Source organism: Mandrillus leucophaeus, unplaced genomic scaffold, assembly GCF_000951045.1.
Source record: "Mandrillus leucophaeus isolate KB7577 unplaced genomic scaffold, Mleu.le_1.0 Scaffold64, whole genome shotgun sequence".
NCBI classification, from domain to species: Eukaryota; Metazoa; Chordata; class Mammalia; order Primates; family Cercopithecidae; genus Mandrillus; species Mandrillus leucophaeus.
In genome coordinates, this window is record NW_012106919.1 from 1574332 (window position 1) to 1591335 (window position 17004).

Consider the following 17004-nt stretch of genomic DNA (forward strand, 5'->3'; position numbering starts at 1 on the left):
TATATATATAAAAAAAATCTACTGGTTAGAAAATACTATTTTTACCGTCATGAAATTTGCACCAGACTTAAGAACATAATGAGTGCTAATCATTTCAGGATTTTATTGTTTTAAATATCTGACCCGATAGGAATGAAGTGAATTTAGAAGAGCTCACTAGGGACTGATTGTTTGCTAATTTTTGCTCAAGAATAGTTTCTGAGGCCAGGCTCCGTGGCTCACACTTGTAATCCCAGCACTTTGGGAAGCCGAGGCGGGTGGATCACGAGGTCAGGAGTTCGAGACCAGCCTGGCCAACATGATGAAACCACATCTCTACCAAAAATGTAAAAAATTAGCTGGGTGTGGTGACACGTACCTGCAATCCTAACTACTCGGGAGGCTGAGGCAGGAGAATTGCTTGAACCCGGGAGACAGAGTTTGCAGTGAGCTAAGATTGCATCACTGCACTCCAGCCTGGGAAACAAAGTGAGACTCTGTCTCAAAAAAAAAAAAAAAAGAATAGTTCCTGAGTGTTTGGTTTTAACAAGTTACTGATCTACTTTGGGACTTTTAAAATGGATTTTTAGTTGATTTTGTGTTTTTAAAGTAACACTAAAAATAGGAACGGGGCACAGAACAGCGTTGGGTCCCTAAGTGTAATTATACAGGCTGATTATTGATTATGGTGGGCATAATACAATCGGTCTTCTCTGGATTTGTATCTTGGCAAAATCACATTTGCAGTGCTACCAGTTAGTTTGCAGAACAGAATTTGAATTCTTGGTTTTTCTGAGTGGAGCAGAATGGTGTTTCTTGGGGGTTTCCATGTAATTGGTGTTTGGCGTCATGAAGCAGGAAGCAGAGATACGGTTCTAGAGGAAATTTGTTCAGTCTGTGGTGGTTGGCCCCAGGAGTGGCTTGTTAGCCTGTTTTCTAAAGGCCATTTTAAAATTTTTGAATATTTGGCTGAGCATGGTGGTTCACACCTATAATTCCAGCACGTGGGGATGTCCAGGCAGGCAGATCACCTGAGGTCAGGAGTTCGAGACCAGCCTGGCCAACATGGTGAAACCCTTTCTCTACTAAAAATACAAAAATTAGCCAGGTGTGATGGTGGGCACTTGTAATCCCAGCTACTAGGGAGGCTGAGGCAGGAGAATGGCTTAAATCTGGGAGGCGGAGGTTGCAGTGAGCCGAGATCACAACATTGCACGCCAACCTGGGCGACAAGAGAGAACCTTCATCTCAAAAAATAAAAAATTAACAAAATTTAAATTTCTGAATATTTGCTGCTATTAACTAAAAATTAAATCTTCCAAAGTTCAATTTAAAGCATTTTAGTGAGAAAATGGCTTATTTATTATGAGCCTCAAGAATGTAGTTATTTACAACACAGACTTTAAAGGCAAACCTAGGTTCAAATCCCAACTCTGCTACTGTTCACTGTGTGATCCAGGGCAAGAGAAAAATTTTCTGTCTTCACCATAGCTCAGTCTCAGTTTCCTCAGCTGTGAGATAGAAGTAACTTGGAGAGGTTTCTTTAAGGATTACATGAATAGGCCAGGTGCAGAGGATCACACCTGTAATCGCAGCAGTTTTGGAGGCCGAAGCAGGTGGATCACTTGAGGCCAGGAACTCAAGACCAGCCTGGCCAACATGGCAAAACCCCATCTCTACTAAAAATACAAAAATTGCCAGGCGCAGTGACTCATGCCTGTAATCCCAGCACTTTGAGAGGCCAAGGTGGGCAGATCACCTGAGGTCAGGCATTCGAGACCAGCCTGACCACCATGGAGAAACCCTGTCTCTACTAAAATACAAAATTAACCGGCGCATGCCTGTAATCCCAGCTACTCCGGAGGCTGAGGCAGGAGAATGGCTTGAACCCCAAGACGGAGGTTGCAGTGAGCCAAGATCGCGCCATTGCACTCCAGCCTGGGCAACAAGAGCCAAACTCCGTCTCAAAGAAAAAAAAAATACAAAAATTAACCAGGTATGGTGGCACATGCCTGTAGTCCTAGCTACTCAGGAAGCTGAGGCATGAGAATTGCTTGAACCCAGGAGGCGGAGGTTGTAGTGAGCTGAGATTGTGTCGCTGCACTACGGCCTGAGTGACAGCAATACTCTCTCCAATAGAAAAAAAAAAAAAGGATTACATGAATATACATACACACGCACACATATCACAAAGCAAGGTACCCAGGATATAAGAAGCACTTAGTAATTGACAGGTATTATTATTAGCACTTGGCGTGTGAGTTAAGGAATTTAATATTAAACATTATTTTACTCCTTCAGCATTTTAGCAAAGGTGAAGACTTAGTGTTGGATTTTAGTTATTGATTGGTTTTGTTTTAAATTTTTCAACATATGACTAAGTCCTAAATAGAGGGAAAGAAAGCTTGCTTGCATATGTCATGATCTCAAGCATCTGAGCCAAGGAGTTTTAGGAGAGTGTATATCTGTCTTGGAGTGTGTGTATTTAATAATTTTGTTATGCAAATTATCTTTCTTGAGTTTTTTGGTCCAAGGAAAAAAGAAAAGCAAGGGATTCAGCTAGCTGATGTCTTCTTTCTGAATTGTCAGTTGCTCCACTCCAAGCTCTACTCTCTTTAAGTAGCACCATCCTGAATGTCATATAAATGGTTTCGTGGATACTGTAATTACTGTGCAGAGTTATACCTTCTGTGAAATTTAAGGAACTTTTAATGGTAATTTTGATTAAAAGTGGTTTTTACCTTACTTTTGAAGACAACCTCCCCCACTGTCCCCAAAGTAAGGAGCGACGATAGGAACAACCAAAACTGGAGTGAGAAGAAAACATGGTTAGGGGAGTTGAGAAGAGGTGGGGGAACATGAAGGGTGGGAGTTTGTGGATTAGAGAAAACAAGACTACAAGGAGGCATCGAACTACATAATGCAATATGCTGTAATATGGCTCATCTTTGCCAATTATTTCCAAACTCTACATTTCAGGTACAGAGCCAGAACTTCCAATCTAAATGTGTCATTTGCTGTTTAATGAATCCTTTCCAACTTCTGGAGCCACGAAGAATATAGTTCTCAATTGTTACTGAATTTAAAGAATGCAACCCTTAATTGTTACTGAGTTTAATAGAAACAAGAAAGGAAAATAGGAAAGCACAGGATGATGGTGTCTACAGACAAAGATTCCTGACCCTGAGCTTTGGGAGCATCTGCATAGATTCTATGTGCAAAACTGCTGGGAAAGACTAGGCTGAAGCTGAAGTGTACTCTGGGTCTACCCACCATAGAAAGGTGAGAGCCAGGCCAGGCATGGTGGCTCACGCCTGTAATCCCAGCACTGGGAGGCCGAGACAGGTGGATCACCTGAGGCTGGGAGTTCAATACCAGCCTGACCAATATGGAGAAACCCCATCTCTACTAAAAATACAAAATTAGCGAGGCATGGTAGCACATGCCTGTAATCCCAGCTACTCAGGAGGCTGAGACAGGAGAATCGTTTGAATCCAGAAGGCGGAGGTTGCAGTGAGCTGAGATTGCGCCATTGCACTCCAGGCTAGGCAACAAGAGTGAAACTCCATCTCAAAAAAAAAGAAAGGTGAGAGCCAGGGAAGGAGAAAGAAAGGAGAAGCGGGGATAAATTGTTTTAACACGAGATAAGAATTGTAAGTGATAATGGAGAGAAGGATGAAGGATAACTGACAGGTAGGTTATAGGAAAAAGAAAGAAGCACAAACTGGTTTTTTTGTTGGAGAATGGGGGCTTGGGGGAGGCCCTCATTACTTAGTTTCTGCTAAATAGTCTTTTCTGTTGTAGCAGGTGCTACAGAAGTAACAACAGAACCAATCTAGTTCTTAACTGACTTAATGTTTGAGGGTATAACAATGATCTGGTCTAGCCCTATATATCAGTTTCATCTTGTTGCCTCTTGTCCTTAAATTGAGGCCACAGAATAAATTTCCTTAAAAGGCTCTATCCCCAAAGACTTCTTCACTTCTAAACCCTTAGCTGTCACCACACTAACAGACTCTTAACACGTTCCTCTTGGGGGTTGAATTACTTCTCATTCGGCCTGTCTCATATCACAGTCATCATTTCCCCAGTAAACGCAGTTCCGTTTCTGACATCCCTGTTTTTGCTAATGGTATCATCGTTCTAGTCACCCAGTCTCAAAACCTCAACTGATCTGGGATTATTTCCCCTCTTACCTCCCTAAATGAAAATCAGTCATTTACAGTAAGTAAATTCTTAAATAACTAAGTAAATTCTTTTTAATGTCTCTTTTGTCAGTCTCTTCCATTCTTATTGCTACCATCCTAGTTCATACATTTTTGCCTCATACCTATGCTGTTAAATTTTTCTCCCGACTACTCTTTCTGTTTCCCTTTTCTTTCAGTCAAGTCAGCTCTATACTGTAAGCATTAACCTTCCTGAAACTATGCTTTTGTGATGATTTTCACCAGGTTAAAAATGTTGAGTGGCTTCTCATTTTCTAAAAGGTAAAGTCTAGTTGTGTTGGCTGAGATTGAAAGTGCTGTACATTTCTTTCCAACCAGCATTTTTTTAGTATCTCTTTGAACCAGAGACTCCTAGTGCTAAGTGTGATCAAGTTGAACAGACAGAGTAGTTGTTCAGATGAGTTCAGAGTCTTGTGAGACAGAAGACAGATATGTAAACAGATGAATTGATGTAATAGAATGTGGTAACTGCTCTTGAATTACGAATGTAGATACATGTCCATTATGCATTTAATTTAATGTAAAAAAGAGCTGTGATATTTTTAGGAAACCCATTTCTCAGTCATTACAAGTTAAAGTTGTGACTTGATTAAAACCTGTTAAAATTCAGTAGAAACAAAGGCATGCGTTTACCTGTATGCTAAAGGTACAAAAAACTAATCTAAGAAGAATGGCCTTTTCTTTGCCCAAGTATTGTGCAGATAAAGTTGGCTTGAACATGTCCCTAAACTGGACTTTCCCAGGAACTGGCCAGGCCATCTCTTTCTTTTTGGAGCAGATCAACCTGCCAGAAGTCAGAAGTAAACTTGTTTTGGTTTGTAAATTAGACATATGAATGACAGACAATGATGACCCATTGGAAAAGTCATTATCCTTGCAGATGAAACCAAAAGTATGCTCTTTAAGGATGAGAAATGAGAAACTGACCAGTCACTAACTCATTTAAACCATGCAGCCTCCTGTTACAGTATGTATTGTTATGTCCATTTTATAGATAAAGAACTGAAGTTCAAAGGTTAAATTGATCAAAGAGCAAGTGGCAGAGCCAGGATGCAAACTCAGCTCTGTCAGATTCCAAAATCCATGTGCATTCCACTATAACACATTGTCTCCCGGCAGAATTGCTGTCCCTGAAGAACCATAGAACAAAAATTGACAGGCTTGTTGTTGGTAGTATTCAACTGATACTAAATTGTTAAAGTTTTTTTAAGTCAGTTATCTGACTTAGAAGATTAGAAGACAAAACAACATTACCAGTTATATTTCTGTTAGAGGATTATTTGAAGTATTTTTTTGCAGTTCAGATAAAGTCAGGTTCTGGGCATAGCTAAAACACAGATTCCTTAACTGTTTGATGGTTAATCCTTCATACCATACTCTGTGGAGTTTCTTCCCAGTGTGGAATCTTAGTGGAATCAGTGACGTCATCATCCTACATTAGCATTTGAAGGGTTTGCGATCCAGGCTGCCTCTAGAATTGTGGCCCATGAATCATCTTACTGAAAATAATCAATCTACGTGTTATTGTTCCCTTGTTGTGGTATTTTACAAGTTATGGTGACATTATTTCAGAAAAGCAAAAATTTAGGGGGCTGATGGACAGACAGTAGAGACGGTCAGATACATACTTGATTGAAATCATGTTACAGTTTCATTTAAACGAAATAAAGCCATCTAACAAATTATGTAGAAATGATTCGGCCGGGTGCAGTGGCTCATGCCTGTAATCCCAGCACTTTGGGAGGCCGAGGCAGGCGGATCGCCTGAGGTCAGGAGTTCCAGACCAGCCTGACCAAAATGGAGAAACCCCATCTCTACTAAAAATACAAAATTAGCCAGGCATGGTGGCATATGCCTGAAATCCCAGCTACTTGGGAGGCTGAGGCAGGAGAATCTCTTGAACCCTGGAGGCGGAGGTTGAGGTGAGACAAGATTGTGCCATTGCACTCCAGGCTGGGCAACAAGAGCAAAACTCCATCTCAAAAAAAACAAAAATGAAATGATTCAGTCTCCTGGTAATAATATTCTGACGTTAAAAGACATTCTTTTTTAAAATGTTCAATAATAAAAAATTTATTAATATAAAATTGTTATTCATTTTCATTAACATCCATTCCAGTAGCTTAACTAATGTAGTTCTAGTTTGGCCTTGTCTCAGATGAGAATACTTGAGGTGGTGTAAACAGATACCCAAGTAGACAGACCTTTTGTTTTTGTTTTTGTTTTAAGATGGAGTCTTGCTGTGTCTCCCAGGCTGGGGTGCAGTGGTGCAATCTCAGCTTACTGCAACCTCCACCTCCCGGGTTCAAGCAATTCTCATTCCTCAGCCACCTGAGAATCTGGGATCACAGGTGTGTGCCACCACGCCCGGCTAATTTTTGTATTTTTAGTAGAGATGAGGTTTCACCATGTTGGCCAGGCTGGTCTTGAACTCTTGACCTCAGGTGATCTGCCTGCCTCGGCCTTCCAAAGTGCTGGGATTACCAGCGTGAGCCACTGCACCCAGCCCAGACCTGTTTTTAATAACTTTGCGCTAATGTTCTCATTTGAGGGAAAAGATATTTGAATGTTTGTTTATGGGCATAAGGCTACTTCCTTCTTTTCTTCAGTATACATATAAATCTTGCTGACACCATATATGAGAGACAGAGAAAGAGACAGATGTGTGCACACACACACTTACACATTCACACTCACAGAGAGATACAGCACAGTTGCATGAGTCTTAGAACTAAGCAAAATAAAAACCTGATACCTATTATGTTGTCGCAGAAAGCAAATTAGACTGGATCTTTAAAAGACATGTGTGTTAGACCTAGTTTTATTTAACTGTATTCACATTAACAACTCTGGCCTCTGTAAAATGAGAGTGCTGAATTAGATTATTGCTGGGGCTCCTTCCAGCTTTGTGGATCATTCTTTAGCTGAGGTTTTTCCACCATACAATTCCTAAGGCTGATAAAATGAGAGGATCAGATGTAAGCAGTGGTTACCAAGGGAGTCTCTGGAGTCAGTTTACCTGGGTTCACATCCCATTTCTACCACATACTAGCTGTGAGGCTTTGAGCAAGTTTTTTAGCCTCTGTGCCTCAGGTTTCTCATCTGTTAAATGAGGATGATGATGATAATGATGAATTTGTTGGGGATGGTTATAGCATATCACCTAAGGTTGTTGTGAAGACTGAATTAGTTAATACCTGTACATGTCAAGTACTTAGAACACTGTCTGGCATACATTAATGTTTAGCTCAATAAATGTTTATTTTTTTTTATTTTTACTATTATTGTTTAAATTCTTCTTAGAAAACTATGCTATAGAACTCTGAAGTGGTAATGATTATTGCTGATCGTGTATCATAATTAATTTCTCTATTAAGCATAGATCCAGATAATCTGGTAACCTGGAATTTGCTTTAATATAAATAGAGCACTGTGTATTTGAATAGAGTACTACAGTGTTATAAATGTTGACCCTAAAAATTACTAGCTTAATTATAGAGCTGATCTCTTGAGGCCTACTTCAAAGTCTATGGTGGCAGTATTGAATAAACAAGCATCTTGATCCCTTGGCACCATTGTAATTTCTTTGTAAGTGCACTATTCATATTATATTTCAGGATAGCTCAAAACATCCTTCCTCATGGGATCCCGAAATTGATTTTCTCTAAAAATGTTCCCAAACCATTCTGTTTTATATAATGCTATCTATAGTGTGGCTGGGAAAAAACAGACTGATAAGGCAAAATAAGGCATTCTGAGAAATACTATGTTGTAGTGCTGTCATGATAAGAGGAAGGCTTAGATCCCCCTTACTTACAATTAGATTAGATCTAGTTGTTCTAATAGTCTGTCAAAGTAGTTAGCGGTTAACATGTTGCGTGAGTTTGCTAGGGCTGCCATAACAAAGTACCACAGATGGGGTGGCTTAAAAAATAGAAATTTATTTTTTCACAATTCTGGAGCCTAGAAGTCTGAGATCAATGTGTGGGCAAGATTGGTTTCTTCTGAGGCATCTCTTCTTGGCTTATAAAGATGTCTGTCTTCACATTGTCTTCACTCTGACCCATCTATATCTCTGTTTCCTCTTCTTATAAGACACCAGTCATATTGGATTAGAGCCCACCCTAATGACCTCATTTTAACTTAATTATCTCTTTAGAGATCCTGTTTCCAAATTCAGTCACATTTTGAGGTACTTGGGCTTAGAACTTCAACATACGAATTTTGGGAGGTACAATTCAGCCTGTGTTATGTATATTTAACACATGTATTGTAGTAATCCAAATATTCCAGTAATATCTTTCACCTTCAACTGAGAGAAGCTTGATTTGAGATATAATAAGTCTTATACTGTTTAATATTGGAGTTGAATAAAATGAGATTAGTTATCATACCTTAATTTTAGAACTTTTGTAAATAGTAACAAAACGGCTTTCTTTTTTTTTTTTTCTTTTTTTTTTTTTTTGAGACAGGGTCTCGTTGTACTGCCCAGGCTGGAGTGCAGTGGCGTAATCTTGCTTCACTGCAACCTCCACCACCTGGGCTCGCCGCAATTCTCCTGCCTCAGCCTACCAAGTAGCTGGGACTACAGGAACATGCCACCATGCCTGGCTAATTTTTGTATTTTTTGTAGGGACAGGATTTTGCCATGTTGTCCAGGCTGGTCTCAAACTTCTGAGCTCAGGTTATCTGCCAGCCTCACCCTCCCAAAGTGCTGGGATTACAGGTGTGAGCCACGGCCTTCAAAAACAGCTTTCTTTAACAAATGCACAAAAGATCTGCTTTTCTTAACCAGAAAATTCTTTTTTTATTTTTATTTTTTTTTATTTTTTGTAGAGACAAAGCCTTGCTATTGCCCAGGCTGGCCTTGAACTCCTGGCCTCAATTGATCCTCCTGCTTTGGCCTCCCAGAATGCTGAGATTATAGGCATAAGCCACCGCACCCAGCCAGAAAATTATTTTCTAGTAGCACATTGACATGTTTTGCTTCCTAGCCTAACCTTTAAATGCCAAAGAGGAATGAAAGGGACCATTTAGAATGTTGTCACTCTTTTATTCCAAATGAATAAATATTCCTTCTGAAAAATTAGAATCTTAAATCTTTTGAGATAGTCCAGGTAGTGTGTCAACACCTTCTACCCCCAATATGAGGTTGTTTTGAATACATTGTAATTTTTTGTTAAGGAGCAACCCAATTAACTGAAGCTTTGAATGCGTTTTTTAAAATAGCAGTGCATTTCTGTTCATATTCAGATTTAGTGTTTGTAAATGTGGCAAGTTTCTTTTTTATTATTATTTCATGTATACTGGGTTTTAAGAAAGTACATGATCTAGTGGGAAACTACCAAAAACACCCATTTCACCTGTCCATCTTGGCTCTTTGAGTTTTAAGAATTTACTGGCCTCCTATATTTTGGCTTGGCTTATATGTATTGAGTCTTTACGGGCTGGGCGTGGTGGCTCACACCTATAATCCCAGCACTTTGGGAGGCTGAGGCGGGCGAATCACTTGAGGTCAGGAGTTCAAGACCAGCCTGGCCACATGTTGAGACACCGTCTCTACTGAAAATACAAAAGTTAGCCAGGCATGATAGCACGCACCTGTAGTCCCAGCTACTTAGGAGGCTGAGGTAGGAGAATCGCTTAAACTGCAGAGGCAGAGGTTGCAGTGAGCCAAGATTGCGCCACTGCACTCCAGCCTGGGCAACCGAGTGAGGCTGTATCTCAAAAAAAAAAAAAAAAAAAAAGAAAAGAATCTTTACATAATTGGAGTCAATCTCCTTTATATCTTTGCTCACTGGTCACTAATCACTTTGCTCACCAATACTAAAAACTCACTGAATTACCTTAATCTGAGTTACTTGTAGTCCAAATATAAATTTCTTAAATTTGATAGCTGAGTATAAATTTCTTAAGTTTGATATCTGAGTATATAATTAAAAAGTGATTTTTTATCCAGTGTGGCAAGAAGGATCTCCTAGGTTAAATTACTGATTAAAAAAATTAGTCCAGTTGATTTATTTAAATAGATCTATATAGATTTTTTTGAGGCATTTCTACGTCAGGAACTATCTAAAGCCTCATCTAAAAATGTTGTTTTCCTACCTTATGTGGAAAAACCTACCACCTGGAAAGAAAGAAAGCCTCAGTTCTATGTAGATATGCTCACACCCAGATAATAGAGAGACAAACATCTTGCTTGTACTCCACCCTGCCCTGCCCTGTCCTGCCCTGTCCTACTGTTTACATAGCTATAGAAGCTGTTTGGGGTGTTTCTTTTTCTGCCACTCAGTCTCTATATGATAAAATGGCAGCAATGCTTGTTATCTTATGGAATTAAGTCAGAATTCCAGAGCAGAAACTGGGACTTCTTCAAGGAAAAAAAAAGAAAGCATAACCGAAACCAGAGTGAGTGGAGCTTGGATAGTATCCAGAAAGGGGAAAATATCAGAATAAAATGAACAGAGCCCAAGCCCTATCAACATACTTCTAGGCAAAATCAGTACTACAATTAAGGAGGCACAGTGGGGTAGTCAGGGGGATGCAGTTTTTAATACCCATAACTTCTGAAAAGTGCATCTAGAAAAGACTCATGCTCTCCTGGCTATTGGCCTAAGGTTTCATCGTGGGATGAAACCTGTGAATAGACCAAATGGTATGCTGGGCAGGCTCATTTGAAATCACTTATTGATAACATAAAAATAAGTGTAGGCCGGGCACAGTGGCTCACACCTGTAATCCGAGCACTTTGGGCGGCCGAGGCAGGTGGATCACCTGAGGTCAGGAGTTTGAGACCAGCCTGACCAACATGGAGAAACCCCATCTCTACTAAAAATGCAAAATTAGCTGGGCGTGGTGGCGCATGCCTATAATCTCAGCAACTCGGAAGGCTGAGGTAGGAGAATCACTTGAACCTGGGAGGCGGAGGTTGTGGTGATCAAGATCGTGCCATTGCATTCCAGCCTGCGCAACGAGAGCGAAACTCCATCTCAAAAAAAAAAAAGTGTTATACTTAGCCCTTAAATGGGTTTATTTTTCCAGACTATTAAAGTATCTTTTTTAAAGATAAATATCTTTATCTTTTTTATTGTATATATTTATATGTGTATTTTTTATTGAGAAAACTATAAAGCTTAATATAGCTATAGCTGGCTATACCACAGTGTATGGTAATGTATCCAGACAATTTGTCTACAGGTGGTTTTTATTTCAGATTTATAGACTGTAGCATTCCTTAGAAATATCTGTCTAAACTCTGAGGAAAGTTGGGTCTTGGAAGGAATGAGCTGAGCATTTAGTTGAAATGATCTTGTCCTTCAGAGTCACTGATGATGAAAATGACAAGTGACAGCTTACTTAGAAAATAAGTAGGAAATGAGTCCATAGACTCATAGAAATATCTGTATCTAAACTCTAAGGTAATTTGGGTCTTGGAAGGAATGAGCTGAGCATCTAGTTGAACTGATCTTATCCCTCAGTCACTGATGATGAAAATGACAAGTGACAGCTTACTTAGAACACGAGTAGGGAATGAGTCTATAGACACAATGTGGCATACCAAATATCCGTCAATCATATTTCTGATAATGAATATGGGGCTAGAAATACGCTTTTTCTGAATATCCTTGGCCACATAATTCTGCCCATATATTGGGCAGAAATTGCTGGAATAGCTTATTCAGTGGTTTGTGTGTATGTTATTGGGTCTATATTCTTGACTGTTTAACAAACTCATACTTCCTGTCCTAACTTGAGAGATTTGTAATTAGTTTAATTACTGATTCTTGTTTTAATGAAGCAACCAAGGACTTATTGCAGCATTATTTCTTCCTTTGACACTGTCCCCATTTGACTGGTAGGTTTCAGTAACTCAAATGGGCTTTCAGACTTAGTGCCTTAAAATACAAAACAAAGATTACATTTTATCAAATAAAAGTGAAGGCCTATCATTTTTAATAAAATTTTTTGGGCCTAATACACTGTTAGGAAATCATAAACAAAAAAATTACGTATAATTTAACATTTAACATCTGATCATAAATGTGAAAGAGTAGAAGCTGAGGATGCGTAATCAACCTTATAGACAAAGTCGAGATGCTAAGAGGCTGATTTGTTTGTTTATGGATTGTTGGGAGGTGAGGAGATGAGAATTTTCCTTATATGAATTTGGCAGTTTAAAAATTTCTGTTGTAATTATTATTTTTTTCTTTTTTTTTTTCTTTTCTTTTTTTTTTTTGAGACGGAGTCTCACTCTGTCGCCCAGGCTGGAGTGCAGTGGCATGATCTCAGCTCACTGCAAACTCCGCCTCCCAGGTTCACGCCATTCTCCTGCCTTAGCCTCAGGAGTAGCTGGGACCACAGGCACCCGCCATTACGCCCGGCTAAATCTAAGTGCATTGTGCTTAAGTCATGGTGATTCAGGCAAATAGGTTTTTGTCATTTCAGAAAGAGAAAAGTCAGAAGTTAAAATGGCAGTGGACATCTTAAAGTAGGAAAGATCTCAAAAGCCTCTACCTTTCCTTATTTTAGTTACCAAAGGGAAGTCAGATTCCTGGTATTTTTCATATATTATTCAACTTCAACTTGAAGAACTGGCTATTTTCTTCTTTCTTGTCATTATCAACCTACAGCTGTCAGACCTCATCAGTGATAACAGTTGACATTAATGGGATTTACCAAATTGTTTATAGTATAATCACATGAACAATAGATTTCTCCTTATTTTGCAGCATTGGACACATTTCCACCATGCTAATGGCATTTTAAATGTATTTGGCAATTTTCCCAATTTTTTACTGAAGAAAACTTGAAGAGTTTATACTTGAGGACTGAAGTGTGATTCTGCTGATTGTCAGGTCAGTATCACCCCCACCTCCAAGAATATCACTGCTCTCCTAAAATCTAATGCAGTTTTACTATCCATTCTTTTATATTTCAGGCAAAAATTTATTGCATTGTCCTATATATTGAGATTACATTCAAATGCATAGAACAGAAGGAATTGTTAAATTTTAATACTTATAAATAGTGGTTATTGGAATATGCAAAAACAGATCTGTTGGTTCTTACATTACACAGCAGTGGCCTTTCTTTCCTTCTGTGTAATATTTGTATTGTATTCATGTAGACACTAAGCTGAGTTGGTATTTTTTTTTTTTTTTTTTTGACAGAGTCTCACTCTGTTGACCAGGCTAGAATGCAGTAGCGTGATTTCGGCTCACTGCCATCTCCACCTCCCAGGTTCAAGCTATTCTCCTGCCTCAGCCTCTCGAGTAGCTGGGACTACAGGTGTACACCACCACATCCAGCTAATTTTTTGTATTTTAAGTAGAGACAGGGTTTCACCATGTTGGCCAGGCTGATCTTAAACTCCTGACCTCAAGTAATCTGCCTGCCTCCACCTCCCAAAGTGCTGGGATGGGATTACAGGCACGAGTAACCATGCCCACCCGAGTTGGGACATATTAGTGAAATGTTCCAGTTATTAACATTTGTGTGCAGAAGTGATTTGTAAACACAGAGATAATAAAATAATTCTTTGTCATTGACAAGGAATAGAACTTTTTCTTGCCCGGGCTGAACTGTTTTGTAATTAAAGTGACTCTGAAGATTGTTTTAATTTTACTCTTTTACAAGGATGTATATTTATCATAACAGATTAAAGACTTTTTTCATTTTACATGTCAAAGACTTTAGGTACAATGTAATTTAGTTCTTTGTATATGTACCTCTTATTTTTATTTAATTAGACTCTAACAAATAATACTTGATTTTTACTTAGAAGCTTAAAATGGAACCAAGAAGGACTTCCCAATTGCAAAAGGAGAGCTGAAGTTATTTCTGAGGTCATCGATCTTGGCTGTCTGCAATTTTTGATAGTGCCTTTCTTAAATTCTTTTGAAAAATGAGACAGGGTAATAGTTACTAATAATGAAACCATTAATAATGAAACCAGATATCAGCAATGTGGTAAGATGTTCTACATTTATTAACTCAATCTTCATAGCAGCCCTGTGAGTTAAATATTATCATCCCCCTTTCACAGATTAGAAAACAGAGTCAGATAACTTGCCCAGTCACACAACTAGGAAGATGCAGATGTGGCATCTGACTACCAAGCTACATGTTCTTTCCAATATAACCTCTTATAAAGTGTAGCTTTATTAGGTTTGTTAGAATTTTTTTGTTTAGTTTTTAGTTTTTAGTTTTAAAATAAATGTTATGAGATATATCCCTGATACTAAAATGAACATCATTTACTAGTTGCTAAAATTGACTTGTTACAAAATAGAGGCCGGCGCGGTGGCTCACACCTTTAATCTCAGTGCTTTGAGAGGCCGAGGTGGGCAGATCATCTGCGGTCAGGAGTTGGAGACCAGCTTGGCCAACATGGTGAAACCCCATCTCTACTAAAAATACAAAAATTAGCTGGGCATGGTGGCATGTGCCTGTAATCCCAGCTATTTCGGAGGCTGAGGCAGGAGAATCGCTTGAACCCGGGAGGCAGAGGTTGCAGTGAGCCGAAACTGCACCATTGCTCTCCAGCCTGGGCAACAAAAGCAAAACGCTGTCTCAAAATAAATAAATAAATAAATAAATAAAAAGGCCAGGTGTAGTGGCTCACGCCTGTAATCCTAGCACTTTGGGAGACTGAGGTGGATGGGTCACCTGAGATCAGGAGTTCAAGACGAGCCTTGCCAACATGGTGAAACCCCGTCTCTACTAAAATACAAAAATTAGCCATGTATGATGGCGGGTACCTGTAATCCCAGCTACTCAGAGGCTGAGACTGAAGAATTACTTGAACGTGGGAGACGGTGGTTGCAGTGAGCCGAAATCACCCCACTGCATTCCAGCCTGGGCAACTAAGACTCCGTTTCAAAAAAAGAAAATTAGCAATTAGAGCTGAGGTTACATTGAAGATGTTTTACTGCGCTTTAAAAGGCTTGTGCAGCATGTCTTGGAACACAATCTAACAACAAAGTGAAGTATGCATTTTATACATGTTCACTTAAAAGCAGTAGCTCTGGAAGGAATCACTTCTTTTTTTGTGTGGCCCCTAAAATTTAGTAAGAGTGATAAATTACTGGAGGATGTGTGAACTGGTCATGTTGTGATTCATTTTCCTTAAGAGTGGCAATTTGGAAATAAAAAGTGGAGAGAGAAATATTTGTTCTACTTTGGAAATTATAAAGTATATCTTAACCGTACACACTGGTCAGAAGGCCCTTCCAAGATTGTACAGCAGTCTAACTTCTATCTTTATGTGTTTTATGAGAATTAGTCTTGTAGAAAGGATTGAACTTGTGCCATGCAATTTGCCATTTAACATACTTTGGAACATGCAGATTCTCAGAGAAATGTGAACTTATTAAGTCAGATAAATTCAGTTTGTAGTAGCCTAGACAATTAAGATGTTTAAATAGGCCTGACACAGTGGCTTATGCCTGTAATTCCTGCACTTTGGGAGGATAAGGTGGGAGGACTGCTCGAGCCCAAGAGTTTGAGTCCAGTCTGGGCAACACAGGAAGACCCCATTTCTACAAACAATAAAAAATAAATTAACCAGGCATGGTGGCGTGTATCAGTGATCCTAGCTGCTTGGGAAGCTGAGGCAGGAGAATCACTTGAGCCCAGGAGGTTGAGGCTACAGTGAGCCATGTTTGCACCACTACACTCCAGCCTGGGTGACAGAGCAAGACCCTGGCACTTTGGGAGGCCGAGACAGGCGGATCACGAGGTCAGGAGATCGAGACCATCCTGGCTAACACGGTGAAACCCCGTCTCTACTAAAAAATACAAAAAACTAGCCGGGCGAGGTGGCGGGCGCCTGTAGTCACAGCTACTCGGGAGGCTGAGGCAGGAGAATGGCGTGAACCCGGGGGTGGAGCTTGCAGTGAGCTGAGATCTGGCCACTGCACTCCAGCCTGGGCAACAGAGCGAGACTCCGTCTCAAAAAAAAAAAAAAAAAAAATTTTTAAACATTATACTTTGAGAATTCATTTGAAAGTAAGTTTGCATATAGTTGAATTAAGTCTATTTTACTATACAAAATATAAATATTGTGATAGCTATTGTCTGTGAAGGTAGACAATTTAAAAGAAAAATTTCTCCCGTACTCCCAGCAACATTATCTCTTTGCCCAAATTTTATTTTAACCAATTGAAGAGGGATATCAGAATGTTTTATATAGTTTTGGAAATTGATTATCTAAAACTGGGAAATCTTTTGATGGTCTAACCATTTTTCAGAGAAATGGTATTCATTATAACACAATTTTACCTGAAAAATTAGTGGCTAATTTTTTTTTTTTTTTTTTTTTTGAGACAGAGTCTCACTCTGTTGCCCAGGCTGGAGTACAGTGGCGTGGTCTTGGCTCACTCCAATCTTCACCTCCTGGGTTCAAGTGATTCCCCTGCCTCAGCCTCCTGAGTAACTGGGGCTACAGGCCCAGCTAATGTTTTGTATTTCAGTAAAGACAGGGTTTCACCATGTTGGCCAGGATGGTCTCCATCTCCTGACTTCGTGATCCGCCCACCTCAGCCTCCCAAAGTGCTAGGATTACAGGCGTGCACCACCGCGACCAGCCCTAGCGGCTAATTCTTTCTGAGATTTTCTAGGATGTTTGTTTGTAAACATGTCTGGAGGAAATACGAAAAATTGATCTTTGTGAGTGGTAGTGAAATCAATAATTAAAGTGAATTTTATTTTCTGTTGCTGCTCAGTTTGTGATTAACATCAGAAAACTTATATTTCTGTTTAATTGCAACTATTTCCTTTATTAAGGCATTTGATACTA

The 17004-nt window shown here is 39.4% G+C and overlaps 1 protein-coding gene across 3 annotated transcripts in view; it reads left to right on the forward strand.

Moving 5' to 3' along the window:
* CTTNBP2NL (CTTNBP2 N-terminal like) overlaps nucleotides 1-17004 on the forward strand; it is a 70674-nt gene that overhangs the window by 2832 nt on the left and 50838 nt on the right. For all 3 annotated transcript variants that reach the window (XM_012000737.1, XM_012000735.1, XM_012000736.1), the window contains exon 2: nucleotides 12935-13060. The gene's annotated coding sequence lies outside the window, so the exon portion shown is untranslated. The remainder of the gene's footprint in view (nucleotides 1-12934; nucleotides 13061-17004) is intronic.